General features: G+C 40.2%; 1 protein-coding gene across 5 annotated transcripts in view; it reads left to right on the plus strand.

The window, feature by feature from the left end:
• Nucleotides 1-2275: 2275 nt before the first annotated feature.
• The window catches only part of wipf1b (WAS/WASL interacting protein family, member 1b), a 39409-nt gene continuing 28350 nt past the window's right edge, over nucleotides 2276-13334 (plus strand). Inside the window, exons 1-2 of one of the 5 annotated variants that reach the window (XM_061745209.1) lie at nucleotides 2282-2375; nucleotides 10937-11049. The gene's annotated coding sequence lies outside the window, so the exon portion shown is untranslated. Of the gene's footprint in view, nucleotides 2408-10727; nucleotides 10788-10849; nucleotides 11050-13334 lie in introns of those variants that run through there. The other 4 variants (XM_061745210.1, XM_061745211.1, XM_061745213.1 and 1 more) reach the window with 4 other exon arrangements.

Genomic DNA, 13334 nt, shown 5'->3' on the forward strand with positions numbered 1-13334 from the left:
ATTGCCAAGTAGTTTAACACACACAAGGAATTGGTTATAGTGATTGGTGCAATACAAAAGAACAAATTATATTAAAAGAAAAAGTGTACAACATGTTGGTTTTAAAGTGCCCGAGTAATGAGTCTGTATAAAGGTGACCTAGGATGTGCGTTAATGTATATTATACTTAATATACAATATTATACATAATAAGGTCAGAAGTGGAGTCTTTACGTTAGTTGAAGTGAACATCAGCATGGTGGCGTTACATACTTCTACCATAAATTACATAATTACTGGACAATCCCGCCTGAGGTCACTCACAGGGTATCTAAAAAGCAGGTTTGAAGCTTCTTTTCTTCCTACTGCCTGGATTGTTGGAGCTTGTTACTGCTCTCAAACATAATTAATCAGTAGTTTAATTGACAGGTGGAAATGATCTGTGCCTCCCTGCACTGGCTTCCTGTTCACTACAGAATTGATTTTAAGATTTTGCTGTTTGTTCTTAAATCACTGAATGGCTTGGCACCCCAATACCTTACTGAACTTCTCCACACTCACACACCAGCCAGAGCACTGAGGTCGTTTTCTTCTTCGAAAACCTATTTCTTTTCATTGGCTTTTGGTGTACGGTAAATAGTGGCCTACATCTGGTTACTGTGAGGAGTGATTGTGCACTTTCTGTTTGCTGTCTATTTTTTATGACTATTTTATTGATCACCCTATAGTACATTAGTGATTTCATTGTTTCTGCACTTTGTACTGTATTTTCTTTCGGTTTTGTTTCATTTTAATGTATACTGTACAGCACTTTGGTCGACCTCGGTTGTTTTTAAATGTGCTATATAAATAAAATTTACATTGTTAGAGGGGAATATCAATAACTTCTCTAATTTGAAATGGGGGGACAAATAAAACCTATAATAATTTTAAAATAATATTATTAGAAAAAAATAAAATAAAATAAAAATATTATTTAAAAAATGTTATTATTATTAAAATTAAGCTACTAAGGAACATCACATCTCTTCATTCATTCTCTAAAAACATAAAACAGTGGTTACTGGATAATCAAGCATGCTGTCATAATCTGGTATAGGGGTCAGGTTATTGTTTTTTATACCTGTTTGTGTTTATGTGCTTTTGTGAGAGCTAATGTGTTTGTGCTATAGTTCTTCATTTATGTCGTTTGTCATTATTCGGAGTGTCATGGTTTTACTAATTGTTTGTGATCTGTGTTTTAGTGTTTTAGTGTGTTCTTTTTCAATGTTTTTTATATATACCATCAACCTGCCAGGGACTGCAGATGTAAATTAGCCTGTATGGCTAAATCTGGCACATTTACATGATGGACTCAAATGCTCATGTCAATTAATGTGCGTTGTCCCTTTTAAATACATAAATAAAAAAAAAAATAAATAAAATTTAAAAAATCACATTCCTTAAACCACCTATTCAGTGTGTATTTCCAGTTTTCCACTTTTTTTTAGTTTAGTTTAGTTTAGTTTATTTCGGTCTTGACATCACAAAAAAAACAATAAAAATGACAACAAGAAAACGAATACACTGTTCAAAGAAAACATTACAAAAAGTTTCCAATATACAAATACCATCTAGACCGAAAAAGGTGTAGGCTGAAGCAAAGCTTATTATTTGCCTACCGTCAAAAATATTAATTAAAGTAATGAGATGAAAGCAAGAAGTAAGAGAAAAGACTGACAGTAAAACAAATTGCCTCCATGGGGATAACAAAATTTTCTCAAGAAATAAAAAAATAAATAAAAATAAAGGTGCAGTCCACATGTTTCCTTCATCCTTAAAAAATCAAATCACTAATTAAATAAATACCCAACTCAACATAGCAAGCATCACCACTCATTAATTTGATATAAAGAAATCATCCTTCTTTTCAATGTTTTTTTTTAAATAAGGTGAAGGTTCTACATAATTTCAAATCCCTATCTAATTTGTGTCATGCCAATTAATGTGCGTTGTCCCTTTTAAATACATAAAATAAAATGTAAAAAATAAAATTCCTTAAACCACCTATTCAGTGTGTATTTCCAGTTTTCCACTTCCCTCAACTGAACTTCCCACGGAGCTCTGTGCGTAAGGTTGATTTATGGTTCTGCGTTACACCAACGCAGAGCATACGCCGTACACTACGGCGTAGGCTCTGCGTCGGTGTAACGCAGAAGCATAAACCAGCCTCAACCCCGGCTGTGTGCGTAACCGCGGCCCTGCAGGTCTCTGGCCGCCGCCAGCTCGCCGGCCTGCCCGCTCGCCAGTCCTCCTCTGCAGACTCCAGGATTGGCTGCGAGCTCAACACCAACGCAGGATATTCGCCGTCGGTGGACGATTATTAAGCCGTGCAGGGCTTTGTCGTCCCTCCAGAGGTAGGCTTTACAAACATCACCTTGACTTTGGTGTAAGTTTAGTTTTTCTTGTGTTTGTGTGTGTGCGGATGTGGAAAATAGTCCCAGTGAAGCGGAAACCGTGAGACCCGACTTCGGTTTACAAGCGGAAAAAAACGAAGAAGGGAAAAAAAAAGTTGTCAACTTCTAGAAAGCAGCTGGAAAACATTCCATTAGTGAAACAAATCGTTCATCTCAGCGTCTTAAATAGCTGCATTTCAGCCTTTCTCACGGGGATCTTGCATGCATGCACTGGCCAAGGGCCAGTTTGTTCTCTCTCCCATCCACAAATAATGATGTCCAATGAAAGGATTTTCTGTTAAAACTCTGGGGTTAGAAGGCTGCTCTGTGTTTGGGGATCCAGCTCGTTATTTACAGTCGAGGCTGGACCTGAAACATGTGGTTTGCGTTGCCAGAGGGAGCTGCAGGGAGAGCTGCACAACTGGACTGGGATGTTTGCACATTTCTCAGTTTGGTTTTCAGGCAGGGGTGCAGATGTCAGGATTGGGGGGACACAAACGTGATTTTAATTTTAAATTTTTTTTTGCCAATATGCAACTCATACCATGCCATAAATTGGTAAAGGCTCACCAAAAAATACTGCACAGGGAATCATTTATTGTGCTTACCTTTCTTGTTTATCTGTCCTAAACAGCCAACAGTGTGTGTCACTGCTTACTTAACTGTTATATTCCTAAATCATAATTTTAAGGGTTTTGGGCATCAAGTGTCTACTCATCTCAAATTCTTCTCACCATCTTCCTTTTATCCTATTATCCTTTTATCGTACTTTATGCACGATCAATTGATATATGGATGAAATATGGAGCCCTAAACAAGTTGTTTAAACTAACTGATCATGTTTTAACACAGTTATGGTGGATGTTTTATTTTTTTAGAAATATATTTTTAATAAATATTCTACATATTCAACCTTTTAAATCTGAAAATACATTTGTTAAATTTTGAATAATTTAGGGTATTTTTATTGGGGGGGACAATTCATGTTTTTCAGAAATTGGGGGGGACATGTCCCCCCCGGGATCTGCACCCATGTTTTCAGGAGGTTTTGTTGGGAGCAGGGACCACTGCTGGGAGCACGCACACATGCACGCACACATGCACGCACACATGCACGCACACATGCACGGACACATGCACGCACACATGCACGGACAACGACGTGCCCTTGAATTCAGCTGCTGAGAGATACTCTGGAAATGTGATGTATGTGGGTTTGCTGACTGGATGAGCTGATTCACACCCTGTCTAACAGAAACCCACCAGGCTGTGAGCTGCTCCTGGACACTAGGTTAGAAAGGATGTTGAATTAGGACTGATTATGAGTTTATGTGACATTAGATGAACAGGATGATGAATGGGTTTCACTCTTCCCTCGTCACAAAGCAGTGTAACAGTCTTTTTTGACTGTTATGGTTGATTTAAGTAGTGTTGAAATGTATTTCTGAGTATGTTAGATGACACTCCCCTCATGCTTCTTTTAAGTACTTCCTTTTTTTGTCTATTGGACGACTTGTCAGTTAAACATCAAATCGTGGACATAGAATAAATACAAAGGGCTTGATTAAAAAAACAACAACAACATTTTGGCAGTTTTTTGGCCGGCAGCATTCAGGTATTTATTAACACAATGCCAAGGAGGAAAGACAAAGACAAGACAAAATAGCAACAGTTGGTGCCCTTCAATCTGGGAAAGGGTTGTCATGTCAGTTAAGAGTGAATCTTTCTAAAATAACAAAGATTATTCAGTTTTTACTTTCCATGAGTGGATGTCCAAGAAAGTTTACCCCAATTCAGGCAATGCAATGCTTTCTATGCGCCACGGTTCATGACAATACAAATCGAACAAGGCTTTATAAGTAACTTTTTGTGGGAGAGTTTGCAAAATGACATCTGGGGGGGGGGGCTCCAGAACAATGTTCTTTGAATAGATGGCTGTAACGCACAGTTCCTTGGTAGGCAAAAAAACATTTGTAGCATGTTGTCTAAAGAGCTGACACCAAAAGCCAAGCACGGTGGTTCATGAGTTGGTTAATTAAGGACAGTAACAGGAATATAAACGTACCTGGGATTCTAGAGGATCGGGGCTCGGTGCATCATGAGAGGACCACTGTAGTCTTGGCCTCCAGCAGCAGAACTAAAGGGATGGATCAGGGTCTCCTAGGCTGACCTTTAGCTTAAAAAGTGTTGCATTTACATCATGTTAATTGCATTAAATGCATAAAATCGTATTATTTTACATGCTTGTATATAACAGATGTGAAGAGTGTAACTCAAAGTGATTGAGTACCATGGTCTGAAATTGGGCTTGTGACGCTGGCGTTCCTCTACTGTTGTGGATTTGGGTTTTATCATAGGCTGAGACTTGGGTCTCCAAGTGACCTCTAGCAAACGTGACTAAAGGAGAGACCTAATCTAACGATGTCGTAGGGATTTTTGAAGATGAAAAACGTACTGGCTTTTTATTTTGTGGGAGAACGCAGCGCTCTTGCTCATTGCTTTAGCACAGACCAACACCAGCGCATGTGAACTGTAGTGTCAAACGGGCGACGGAAGCTGGTTACTGGTTCACACTTCTTATGGGTTTCCCTAATTTAACAACACCCTGTTTAAAACGTGAGAACTGCTGTCGAAGTAAGATGCTGGTGTCATCTCAGCTTCAGTCATTTCTATAAAACATATTTTATTCTCTTAGTATGTCGGATGGATGGATGGATGGATGGATGGATAGATGTACTTTCTCGACACCCAACCTGGCTGCTATTAATATTTTTATCTTGTAAGCTAATTCCCATGGTAAATCTTATCATAAAATGAATAAGAAAACTTAATTTGCTTTCTTAGTAATTCGCTACATTTTTAGAAAATGGCTGATAATTAAGATAAATGGAAACGATTAGTGAGAACGGCACCAACGGTGGGCTTTTATGGTCAAGATTTCCCCCATGTCATACCTCCATTAACCTCCCAGAATACTTCTATGTACTTATAATAATGACGTTTATCATGGTGACTCTTATTTTCACACGTTTTTTCAAGGTTAAGAGCAGCAGTGCTGTTTCATTATGTTTTTAGAAGGTTTTCTGACATACGCTGCAGCTTGACCTCTTCAGGCCTCCATGCAGAAGATGCAGTAATAAAGAAATGATGTGCATATGCACATTGCACACAAGTTTCTTCATTTTGGACAAAAGTACTTCCCGATTTGGTTTCAACACAGAAGGAACTTCGTATGTCTGCGGAGGCTTTTCAAAATTTCTCACACAGTTTTTACGTCAGGGTTTCATCAACCTTTGCACAATAGAGAGTAGCCTTGCTGCTTTTTTTGTTCTTTCTTTGCCCCTGGTTGCATTCCAATTTGCATGCTTTTGTCACCAAACTAGTTTTAGCTCATTGTTACTCCAAGTTCTTGGAATTCCTCAGGAGCGCAGTGGGATGATGATGATTTCAGCGCTGGTCCTGACGTGAGGGGCTGGCTGGATTTGGTCGTGTCTCCCCTGCTCTTCAATTATTCAGATTTATCTTAAAGAGCCTCTTCCTGCTGCCGATCCAGAGATGAGCGGATCTGACTCTGGATCACAACACTCCTCTGTTACCGTCTCAGCTCCGTGGTCGGGGAAGAGCCTTGCGTTTGTCTGTTGCATGTGGGTTACAGTGGAAGGGAATTGCAGCACTATGCTCTTTTTGTGCTCGGCTCAGTTTCCTGTGTCAAACATGTGATCTCGGCCTCTCTCTCTCTCTCTCTCTCTCTCCCCGTCTGTCGGCCCGACGCCGCGACTCATGTGTCCCATGTGGGGAGAGAGCGTAACCAGCCCAATGCTGGTCGTAAATTAGACACTGATTCATACGGTCAGGAAATGCCAAGTCTAAAAACTGCTGAAGTTGATTAGTATTTATAGAAAATAAAGTGGGTTTTTTTTTTTAGCCTTCTCACAGAAACGCCACCGGCCTCGTAGTAGGTGAGTCATGCGGTCTGATTTCTGATCACAGAGCATCTAAAGTGACTCAGCTGCCTGCAAACAAGCCGCACTAATGTCCATGTGACTGTGACGCGAGCTGCAACCTGGAGGCCGAAAACGGAAGCGGAAAAAGCAGCAGTTGCAGTTCCTCAAACGGCCACTTGAGGCTCACTCCAATAGTGATTCCTTCTCTGCACAACGCTGCGTTAGGATGAAAACAGAACAGATTTGTTCTCAGTAGCTTATTAACTTCATGACAGCTGTTGGGTGGATTTGATTTTTATATGACTCATCTGTGTGAATTGTACAAAGGCCTAAACTTGGGTGTAATTTATGACTTGGACAGTGTGAGTCAGTGAACTCAGCTGCTGTGGACTTTGAACAGCCTCTTCTGTGTCTGTCCTGTCACCTCCGGCTCCAAGAACACACGATTGTGACAAATAAGAGCTGCAAACCAGTTGGTGACATCACTGCATCAGTTTATTTATATAGTTCATGCAGTGACATTGAGGAATCAGGATAGAAGGTGTCTCCCTCTCCACTCTCCGTCTTTGTACGAGTAGACTGAAGAATCAATGATATCAGAAATCTGGTGATGTTTGACTCTGATAATGGAGATGTCATCAGTCACTGCAGGGACGCTCATGTCTGCAGCTCCCAGAGATGAACCGGAGCCCCCAGACGACACTTTCTCCACCAACGTGGCATCTTTTGGCCTCGCTCCAACTCTCCATCGGGGGTCATGAGTTTTAGTTTCAGAAAAAAAGGGAAATTCAACAAGCCAGTTTGATTTACTTAAAGGAGCTTGAGGCTCCTTTTAAGAAACGCCACGACGGCCGTTGGGGGTACTGCAGCCAACAGTGAAGCCGGCACGGGAGAACGGGGAGAACGCACATGCAGCGTCATGTGACGTCACATCTGCAGCCCAGCGCGGGAAATTCGGGACCGAATTGCAGCACATTTTGCAGCACACAGCCTGTTCAAGGCAACGGAGAGATACACTAGAGGATCATTCTTTTTGGTTTGGAACGCTTCATCTAACATTATTACTAGAAAACTTAAAACGTTTACGAATTTTTTTCATAAATCCTGCGTCAATGCTGCCTCATGCTCCTTTAAGAACATTTCCAATATGGAGGTTTTGTTTTGCAGATTTCCTCTCTTCAAAAATGTCTGTAGTCCTGCGACTGCATTTCCAAGTTGCTTTTGATTGACATGGAGACTCAAATTATCTTAAAGCAGTAGTTTCTGGAAAGTTGAGGATTAGATAAGGACAGTGTTTGCTTTCCCATGTGGCATAGGAAGTTGAAGTCAGCTGTCAAATATCTGAGACACAGTGGCTGCAAACGTGGAATCTGTTAACTTTGCATTGTCCAAAAGAAATAGAAGTTTACCTACCAGCAGCAGGTTTAAGGTCAGCTTTAGTTAAAGCAATTCTTCCCTCAAGCAGACATGAATGGCTGGATGGATCCGTTTTTTCAGTGTTTTCACACATTTTGTGTTTTTACATCTGGATTCTAAGTTTGTGCTCATTATGAAGTGTTTTATAAATTAGGAGCTTGTTGCCGTTGCATCCTAAATTGTTTTATGGTCGAGTTTGAAAATGCTGCCGCATGATGTCACGGGAAAAGCTTCAGACGTGAAGATGCCTCAGAGCAAAAACCAAAACAAAGAATTTCTTCTGAAAGGAAAAAAATTCCCAAGAATTGGAGGACACTTTTTTTTATGTGACATCTATATCCACACAAGCACAGGAATGGTTGCTTTTGACAAAAAGTATGACTTTGTTTCATTATGTTGACGTGTGTTCAAATTTTTCTTCTTCTTCTTATTTGTCCAGCCTTTATAAAGCATTAAACGTACCCAGGTTTAAAAACATTTGCTCACCCTTCTTCCTTCTCATAATTAAATACAGAAACAATCCAGATTTCCGAGGGGTTAAATTTGCGATCGAACCGTTTTGGGAGGATGTGAAGGAATTTTGGCTTTTACATGCTTGTTTTCATTTCATGCCATGTGGGTTTCAGTACCTGCAGTGGCTGAGGAAAAGAAAAAAGATCTTTTCGGTTTACATGCTGCTTTTTTGCTGCTTGTGTCTTTTGTTTGAAGGGCGAGGTGCTGGCACATTGTGGTACATGCACGTTGGTTTTCCAGAGCGAGGAGCTCTGCTCTTTTAATGTGGTTAACTGAAGTACCAGCTCGGACACATTTTTCCTCTCGATGCAGACTGGAATCTTCTAAGGAAAAGCAGCTGAGTATACTGGGGAACGCCAGCTCTGCTGAACTTGGTGGTAGAGGAGAGACGGGAGTTAGACGGCAGGGGCGACCAGCGCCGGGTTGGCCGGCGGCCTCTCTGCTGCGAGGCAGGAAGTGTGACACTGTGGGTTCAGGAAGTGACTGCTGTGGAGCTCCTACAACCTTTCTGTCCCGCAGCAACACCAGCTTGGATCAATTCACTTTCTAAATGGTATTCAGGGACGGCGTTTAGAGTCTCTTAACAAACCCGACGTGCATTTTTTTTCTGGGGAACAGATTCAGTCCTGCTCAAACTACAAACTACATTCAGAAACAAAACTGGGCTCCAGTTTCTGAATAGTTAATTCAGAACTAAAAAAGAAAAAAAGCAGCAGTACATTTCCACAATTCCTTTAATTAATTGCAAGTTTGACTTACTTGCACTTCAGTCTGATGTGCGCTACTTTCTTTTACTCCACTTATTAATGCAATAACTGTTCTTAACTGTATTATTCTCAGAGCGTCAATACTTTTTTCTTTCCAACCCAGTGAGTCATTTGGTCTTATTACTGTCAGTGTGGCTCAGTCTATTTCCTGTGAACGCGTGTAGCTGACGGCTGTTTCAAAAGTGAAATTCCAGTCAGTAATTTGCTGCAGAACATCCCTGCTACAGTTATGTTATTGTTCTTAAATCAGCACCATGCAAACAAGCTGTGCATGTACTTTTCTTCAAATACAAATTAAATCAAATACCACAAAATGTCAATTATACTAAATAATCCACCACCCGTCAACAATGTTCAAGCGGCTCCAACGATTCTCCAGTTTCTACAAACTGAGTTATTATCCAGTCTAGATCAGGGGTCGGCAACCCGCGGCTCTAGAGCCGCATGCGGCTCTTTAGCGCCGCCCTAGTGGCTCCTGGAGCTTTTTCAGAAATGTTTGATCTTTTTTTTTCTTTTTTCTCTTTCCTTCTCTTTTTTTCTTCTTTTTTCTTTTTTTCCACTTTTTTTCTTTTTTCCTTTTTAATCTCAACATTTCAACTTTTTTCTTGAAATTGTACTTCAACATTAATCTCGACATTTCAACTTTTTTCTTGAAATTTTGACTTTTTTTCGACATTTTGACTTTTTTCTCGACATTTGGCCTTTCACCATTTGCCTTCATTCTAAGGCTTATACAAGACTTTTCGTTTTTTGCGGCTCCAGACATGTTTGTTTTTTGTGTTTTTGGTCTAATATGGCTCTTTCAACATTTTGGGTTGCCGACCCCTGGTCTAGGGGGAAGATGGCCATCACATTGACCTAAATGTGCAGAATCTGCAGCGGAGGGACGAGGTTTGTGCACAGAAACCTCATGCAGTTCTGATTGCAGACCTTCACCGATGGCTGATCGGGTTTGAGCGGGTGGATGCATTCAAGTGGGGATCTTACAATGGCTGGAAACCTGGAGCTATTGTCCAACGGTGACGTAGCTTTTATTACATTTAATTGCGTCCACATGCCGTCTTGGTTCTGATATGTTATCTGGAGATCTGCTTGTTGCACCAGGACAGTTTCTGATATTTGGGTGGATATTAAATGCGCAGTTTCTCTTCTGGTCTCATGCATCTTCTTTTTTTTTGTCTGTAGAACTTTATTAACTCTTCCAGAGTCGGGTCACAGAGAGGAAGCACGCTGCGTCGCCGTCATATCGCGACGTATCAAACATGTTCTGGCACTTACTGTAACTGACATTGGAGTAGATTTTTTAGTTCCTGTTTTACTTTGTAAAATCACAATGATGGCATGTAGATGATTGTCAATAGTAGTTATACATACAGTACTTTGGTGTATTTCTGCATGTAAGAGCGACGCTGAAGTTTGAATACTGCTGATGACTTTTATTGTACTTATTTGCTACAAGACTTCCTGGGGTGTAAAAGAACTTAAAAACAGATGCAATGTCATTTTTTATTTGATATATTGATCAAATTTGGAGGATTGCATCTTAGATGAATGGATTAGGGTTGTGTCGTTGGACTGCAGCCCCGATGACTGATGTAACCTTCTCAGATAGAGATCAGATTGACGTTCTTAGTGCTTTTGTAGCTGTTTTGCAGACTTGTTTTTGCCTCCTGCTGCGAGGTGCTGCTCTCCCTCGCGCCTCTACCAGGTGGGGAAGTGAGAAAGCGGAAGTGGTGTGTACTGTGTATATAAGCTTTATGTGTGTTGAAGTGTGACTTTTCTGTTTGTGTGCGATGAGTTTAGAGGAAGAGGAATAAAGAAATTCTTCTCAACACATCATATTTTTAGATGCCGTTAACCTTCAGTTTTGTTCTGTTTACAGCTGTATGTGGCTGCTGTTTGCGTTTTGCACTTTCATGAGGAATGATCTAAGGTCCTGCTCCTACGGCCTTCTGAACGTGCTGCTACAGTAATTCTTCTATGGACACAGACTGAGTAAGTAGACGCACCTGCATTTATTTCCGCTATCGTGAAGACTTTAGTGGAATAAAACGTGGTTTTGGAGGGATGCATTGTGACGAGGGGACTTTAAAATACACCTGAATCTCCTCTCCTGAATGCTTTTGTAGTTATCTGCTGGTAGTTGTGAGCAACTTGTCTGCTATTCGTCAGATATTTAACGATGTAGTGTGAAAAATGTAGTCCAGTTTTAAAGGTTAGTGATTTATTTGATGTTTTGCAGTAATGTACCAGTAGAGTGTGTGAAAAACTGGATAAAAACTTTGATGATAGAGAGAGAAACTTCCCCCTGATAGAGAGAGGACATTCGCCCTGACTTTAACTCCTGCAGCATTTACAATCCAAGCCTGTACTTGGGAACTTAATTGTGCATGTTATGTTCAGCAAGCACACGGGTTTGTGAGCTATCGAGAGAGCTGTATCTGATTTGCAGCCTTTTTTAAACTGCAACCAAAAGCGTAGGGAAGTTAGGGCTGGGGATCGATTCAAATGTCAAGAATCGATTCGATTCCGATTCTTAAAATTCAGAATCGATTGTCAAGATTTGATTCGATTCGATTCCGATATTGATTTGGGTTAGTGTTATTAAAACTGTTTTTTGAGCTGTTGCATGAATTATATGACTGTAGTTATGCAACATATTACTACTAGTATTATATTGAGATGCAACAGCAAGTATTGCAGCTAATGCTGCTGTAAGGACCAATCAGCTCCCAGAATGCTGATAGAACTGCTTTCAGAAACAACATGTGGGTCAGAATTATCAAACAGATCCAGGGAGGAAACAGAGACGGATGAAATCTGTTTTATTTTTTCCCACTTTCCGTTTTTATTTGTTCCATTTTCGGTCTATTTTGGTTTTTAATTTTTGAGCATTTGGTTTTTAGCATTTTTTGCAAATGTAACCCCAAGACCGTATATAAAGTAATGAAATATAGACAATTTATGCAATCATAACCTAACACTTTAATGTTTTCATACCTTTAAACATATTTAAAGGCAAAAACATGGCACCAGTTATTCTCGTGTCCAACAAAACATTCCTTTTTTGGGGATAAACAAAAAAATAACCAAAAGTTGTAATGTAATGATGAAAAAAAATAATACATAAATAAATAAAAGAAAAAAAAAGAAAAAAAATCGATCTTTAGACTTATGAATCGATTTTTAGGAACTAATATGAGAATCGATTTAGAATTGGGAAATCGATTTTTTCAACACAGGCCTAGGGGAAGTGACTAAACGGCCACTTGTGAAGTGGAAAAAATCATCAGTATGAATGTTTTTTGGGGAAACGCTGCTCTGTGGAGTCTTTACTGATGACAGCTTCAGCTCCGTCTCATTGTGAGGTCTCGCAGGCAGAAGTGCAGCTCAGTGGAGTTTTATCCTGTGAGCTTTTGTGCATCTCTGTGTCCACAACGCTGCTGCTGCTCTCCGTGGGCACTGACTGACGTACCAGCATGTTACCAGTTGTAATTAGGTGCTATTGGGCTACAGGAAACCACAGGAAACATCTCACCACCTCCCCACTTTCTTTGAGCATGCCTCTCAAAAATTGCAGGTGATTGGAGTTCATACAAGATGTATTAGTTATTGATTTACCTCTTTTCAACATGAAGGGAACCAAATGTGATGTGAGCGTGTGGTGAATGCCCAGATGACGTAAGTGGGTGATTATTGGGCAACACTTGGACTCAACATTACAAAGAAAAAAACCTTGTTGCCTAGCAAAAGCTAAATACTGTAATGCAATTAGCATATTAGCTGTTTTCACCCCGACTACGGTCTGAAACCTACAAAAACAACCTCACCAACCCCAAGCCTCAACCAAGAACGGATTCTGCAACTCTGAGAGGTCAGCTGGCAAATCTGTGGTAGTTTCTCTAGCGAAGGAAGGATATTATTACCCTCGTCAGTTACCGAGGGTTTCACAAGCTTTGGAAGACCTTGAAACTGAATCACAGTCATTTCCCAGGACCGGCTGCATCTGCTCTGTTTAACCAAACTGGAATCATTGTTTAGATTGTTTTTTGTTGTTGTTGTAATTTAAATTGCAACAATGTTACAATATGATTTCCCTTTTGTGGATTAAGGAAGTATTTTTTTTAGTTCATTTTAGGGTTATTATGTCCTCGTGATCCCTAAATCTGTTACGTCCCAGTTGGATTTTTCGTGGCCCAAACAGAAGCATCTCACCTCATCAGCACCACTGATGAAGAGAAATGCTTTTTCTCATCTTCTTATGTATTTCACTTTTTGTC

Source organism: Cololabis saira, chromosome 17, assembly GCF_033807715.1.
Source record: "Cololabis saira isolate AMF1-May2022 chromosome 17, fColSai1.1, whole genome shotgun sequence".
Lineage (NCBI taxonomy): Eukaryota > Metazoa > Chordata > Actinopteri > Beloniformes > Belonidae > Cololabis > Cololabis saira.